We start from the raw sequence: 5,225 nt of genomic DNA, 5'->3' as shown, positions 1-5,225 counted from the left end.
GTGCAGGAATTCTTTGGTTGTACAAACCCACAGTTTCATCAGCAGTCCGGGTGGCTGGTCTCAGAATATCCCGCAGGTGAAGAAGCTGGGGTCCTGGGCTGGGCTGTGGTCCTGGGCTGGTGTCCTGGGCTGTTGTCCTGGGCTGGGGTCCTGGGCTGGGCTGGGGTCTGGGTTGAGGTCCTGGGCTGGTGTCCTGGGCTAGGGTCCTGGGCTGGGGTCCTGGGCTGGGGTCATGTGCTGGTGTGGTTTGTGCTGTGGCATTGTGTTGTATGACAAAACTGCACATTTGAGTGTGGCCTTTTATTGCCCCCAGCACAAGGTGCACCTGTGTAATGATCATGCTGTTTAATCAGATACTTGATATTCCACACCTGTCAAGTGGATGGATTATCTTGGCAAAAGAGAAATTCTCAATAACAGTGATGTAATACTAATTTGTACACAACATTTGAGAGAAATAAGCTTTTTGTGCATATGGAACATTTCTTGGATCTTTTATTTCAGCCCATGAAACATGGGACCAACACTTTACTGAACAAAAAATATAAATGCAACATGTAGAGTGTTGGGCCAATGGCAAAGTTGTGAACAGAGTGGCCCATGGTGGCGGTGGGGTTATGGTATGGGCAGGTATAAACTACGGACAACGAACACAATTGCATTTTATCGATGGCAATTTGAATGCACAGAAATACCGTGAGGAGATTCTGAGGCCCACTGTGAGGCCCATCTTTTTTTTAAGGCATTCCCAGGTGCGTATTTGTATTCCCAGTCATGTGAAATCCATAGATTAGGGCCGAATTAATTGATTTCAACTGACTGATTTCCTCATATGAACTGTAACTCAGTCAAAAATTGTTTAAGTGGTTACATGTTGCATTCATATTTTTGTTCGGTATAATTATAGTCCTATTCAAGCATGTCATTACAATGATGATGATAACAAAACGTATTTAATTTAACTGTTGAAAGCGAGAAAGTAATTAAGTAACAGAAAGAGGAGGGAGGCGAATACGAACATTGTACAACATTAGCGGAAATATTATGAAAGGTTGGCCTATATATGTGAGTCAACCTACTATTTCTAAAAATGCCAAATAGGCCCTAGTATATTTCTAGATTAAAATTAAATTCACTAGCCTATACTTGTAACTTTTTAGGCTGCATGTCCTGCACCAGCATCGTATGTTCTCTCCCAACTTCATGGTTTAGAACGAGGTGCGTAATTCCAGTTATATAACACAGTATAATACAATACAGTACAGTAATACAGCTCACACTCAAAAAGATTAACCTACTAGAGCTAGTTCCATTTATTTAGCCAAGAGAGTATATAGCTAGCTACATCTATGGGCTTTTCTGTTTTTCTGTTGAGCGTAATGTGCAGTATCGTCTATCATGTTCATTTATTCGATAACGGGCACAATCATTTGGCCGTTTTGGGGCTTGGGCTCATAAAATGCATTTAATTGTAGGCCATCGGGCTCAGGTAGCATTGAGTATGAATTATCATGCCGATCAAAGCTCTAATCAAATCCAGACATATTCATATATATTCTTTAGAGTCCGTCCAACTCATTCCAAGGAGGGGCCGAGTGTCTGCAGGTTTTCCCTCCTTCCTTTTACTTGACTGATGAATTAAGGTCACTAAATTAGCAAAGAATTTCCCTCACCTGGTTGTCTGTCTTAATTGAAATGAGAGAAAAAAGTAACAGTCATCTAGGCCGTCCATGGAATGAGTTGGACATCCCTTGCTTTAGAACTTCCAGTTTGGGCGCAAAATACCTGGTTACCCGGGGAAAAAAAGTTATTTATTCTCTAGATGGATGATTTGTAAAATACCGGGAAAATATTCAGCCCAAGGTTGGATGGATTTCTGGGCACATCAACAGGACTTCTGTTCCGTGTTTATTTTTCTGAACTTTGACTTTTCCATTATTAGAAGCATTCCTGTTGTCATACAGTACAGGTATGTAAAGTGAGTTCAAAACCAAAGGGATGTCAAATGCAACCGTTGAGTTTTGTAATTGTAAAGCTTTGATGTTACTGTCACGTTGGCGTGAAGGGTCAGGAGACAGGCGCAGGAATGCGTAATAGTGTTTTTTATTAAGCCCAAATGACAGAATGTCCCGTGTAAAGGCAAGGGGACGATGACCAAACAAACACTTTTACAAAACACAGGGTTGACCCGAAACAAAAGAGCGAGGAGTGCCTTGAATAAATAACACAAGTGCACAATGATTATCATACGGGACGAGACCTGTAATCATCTGCTCAATCCACAAGGGCACGAAAGCCCAAAACACACAGCATAGGTACTCACACGCACCAAGGGACATTGTAACAATAATCGACAGCCCAGTGGAAACCAAAGGGCACACTGATACAGGTACTGATCGGTGGGAACAGGGGACAGGTGTGTGTAATGAAAGTTCCGGAGGGATCCGTGACAGTTACCAATGGTTTGGGTTTTGGAAAATGCTTTTACGAAGTGGTTCACGTTCTTACCCCCTTTTTTAGGAGGTATTGTTCTCCTTCTGTGAAAAACTCTTGAATCTCTATGAGATTGTTCATGTCTAAACCAAGTTCACACAAGGTTGTTGTTTTCTTCCTTCTCAAAAGTCATCTGAAATCCACGTCCCACGATCACTGTTAGGGTATGAAAAGATCAGACAAACTTCAGTTTTGGGGTGAACCATCCCTTTAATCGGGCCAACTAAAAAGACAAAGTGACTAGTTGATCTCCAGGGTCTTGAACAGCTGGGGGGGGGATCAAGTAGTAAACTGTCCATCAGAACTATCCTATATTTTAGCAGCCGGCTGTCACGAGAGAAAAATCCCCTGTCATGACCCTGCGGCCTGAGGAATTCCTCCCTGGAGGACAGTTCCATGGGATAAAGATGCCTAGAAGGGCCGTGTTTTGGAGAAGGCTCAAGCCATAGGTGTATCGGATGGCATAAAGGCAGACAGCCGCTGTCCGTGTAGAAGGAAAACTGTGAGGAGGAGGAGGAGGGGGGTTGGATAGTTTTGAAGACTGGTTTGGTTCGTAACCCAGGTCTTCTGGATGCTATACAACTGTGTTGTCCCTCTGGGCTAACCCAGGTCTTCTGGATGCTATACAACTGTGTTGTCCCTCTAGGCTAACCCAGGTCTTCTGGATGCTATACAACTGTGTTGTCCCTCTAGGCTAACCCAGGTCTTCTGGATGCTATACAACTGTGTTGTCCCTCTAGGCTAACCCAGGTCTTCTGGATGCTATACAACTGTGTTGTCCCTCTGGGCTAACCCAGGTCTTCTGGATGCTATACAACTGTGTTGTCCCTCTAGGCTAACCCAGGTCTTCTGGATGCTATACAACTGTGTTGTCCCAGGTCTTCTGGATGCTATACAACTAACCCAGGTCTTCTGGATGCTATACAACTGTGTTGTCCCTCTAGGCTAACCCAGGTCTTCTGGATGCTATACAACTGTGTTGTCCCTCTAGGCTAACCCAGGTCTTCTGGATGCTATACAACTGTGTTGTCCCTCTGTCCTCTGGGCTAACCCAGGTCTTCTGGATGCTATACAACTGTGTTGTCCCTCTAGGCTAACCCAGGTCTTCTGGATGCTATACAACTGTGTTGTCCCTCTAGGCTAACCCAGGTCTTCTGGATGCCCTCTATAACCCAGGTCTTCTGGAACTGTGTTGTCCCTCTGGGCTAACCCAGGTCTTCTGGATGCTATACAACTGTGTTGTCCCTCTAGGCTAACCCAGGTCTTCTGGATGCTATACAACTGTGTTGTCCCTCTAGGCTAACCCAGGTCTTCTGGATGCTATACAACTGTGTTGTCCCTCTAGGCTAACCCAGGTCTTCTGGATGCTATACAACTGTGTTGTCCCTCTGGGCTAACCCAGGTCTTCTGGATGCTATACAACTGTGTTGTCCCTCTAGGCTAACCCAGGTCTTCTGGATGCTATACAACTGTGTTGTCCCTCTAGGCTAACCCAGGTCTTCTGGATGCTATACAACTGTGTTGTCCCTCTAGGCTAACCCAGGTCTTCTGGATGCTATACAACTGTGTTGTCCCTCTAGGCTAACCCAGGTCTTCTGGATGCTATACAACTGTGTTGTCCCTCTGGGCTAACCCAGGTCTTCTGGATGCTATACAACTGTGTTGTCCCTCTAGTCCCAGGTCTTCTGGATGCTATACAACTGTGTTGTCCCTCTAGGCTAGGTCTTCTGGATGCTATACAACTGTGTTGTCCCTCTAGGCTAACCCAGGTCTTCTGGATGCTATACAACTGTGTTGTCCCTCTAGGCTAACCCAGGTCTTCTGGATGCTATACAACTGTGTTGTCCCTCTAGGCTAACCCAGGTCTTCTGGATGCTATACAACTGTGTTGTCCCTCTAGGCTAACCCAGGTCTTCTGGATGCTATACAACTGTGTTGTCCCTCTAGGCTAACTCCTAGGCATCTACACAACATATGACGAATCCCACTGGGCACAGACATCCAATTCAACATCTATTCAACTTTGTTTCAATGTAATTGAATTGCAATGATGTGGAAACAACGTTGATTGTGTTGTATTCATACCAGACATCATCATCATCATCATCATCCTCATTCAAAGGAATTCTAACATCAGATTATTAGAAGCGTGTGGTCTCTGTTATATGTTTTGTGTGTTTTATGTTTTATAATGGTCATGAGATCAAGTCCCAAAGACAGTTTTTCTATAGTTTTTTTATTATTTTTTTATCTATGAAATATAAACATTTAATATAGAATGTGACTAAAGGTAAATCTATTGCTTGCTACAGTATGTGTATGTACATAAATATATGTTACTATCAGTCAGTTACGAAACAAGGGAAATACACGTAACTTCCAAAATAAAGGAAACCCCAACATAAAGTGTCTTAAATAAAAGCTTTAATGCATAGATTCTACAAGTGTCTGGAACTTTATTGGAGGGACGAGAACCATCATTTGGTGTTTTGTTGATGAAAACGCTGTCTCAGGCGTCGCTCCAGAATCTCCCATAGGAGTTCAATTGGATTGAGACGTGATAAATGAGACCACCATAGCATGTGGTTTACGTCGTTTTCATGCTCATTCAGTGATCACTTCTGCCCTGTGGATGGAGACAATGTCATCCAAGCCATGGTAGCCAAAATAATGGCCTGCCCAGCATTTTTATACATGACCCTAAGCATGATGGGACATTAATTGCTTAATTA

At 43.6% G+C, this 5,225-nt stretch overlaps 1 protein-coding gene across 50 annotated transcripts in view; it reads left to right on the top strand.

Moving 5' to 3' along the window:
• The window catches only part of LOC118379041 (fibroblast growth factor 5), a 32,884-nt gene extending 27,955 nt beyond the window's left edge, over positions 1-4,929 (top strand). Inside the window, exons 3-9 of one of the 50 annotated variants that reach the window (XM_052479676.1) lie at positions 1-3,149; positions 3,244-3,337; positions 3,401-3,494; positions 3,549-3,642; positions 3,708-3,754; positions 4,084-4,130; positions 4,357-4,929. The exon at positions 1-3,149 is cut by the window's left edge and continues 1,465 nt beyond it. The gene's annotated coding sequence lies outside the window, so the exon portion shown is untranslated. The other 49 variants (XM_052479674.1, XM_052479673.1, XM_052479669.1 and 46 more) reach the window with 49 other exon arrangements.
• The last annotated feature ends 296 nt before the right edge of the window (positions 4,930-5,225 follow it).

Source organism: Oncorhynchus keta, chromosome 25 (genome assembly GCF_023373465.1).
Source record: "Oncorhynchus keta strain PuntledgeMale-10-30-2019 chromosome 25, Oket_V2, whole genome shotgun sequence".
NCBI lineage: Eukaryota > Metazoa > Chordata > Actinopteri > Salmoniformes > Salmonidae > Oncorhynchus > Oncorhynchus keta.
The sequence above is the reverse complement of the archived record's forward strand: the minus strand, read 5'-3'. Positions and strand labels throughout refer to the sequence as shown.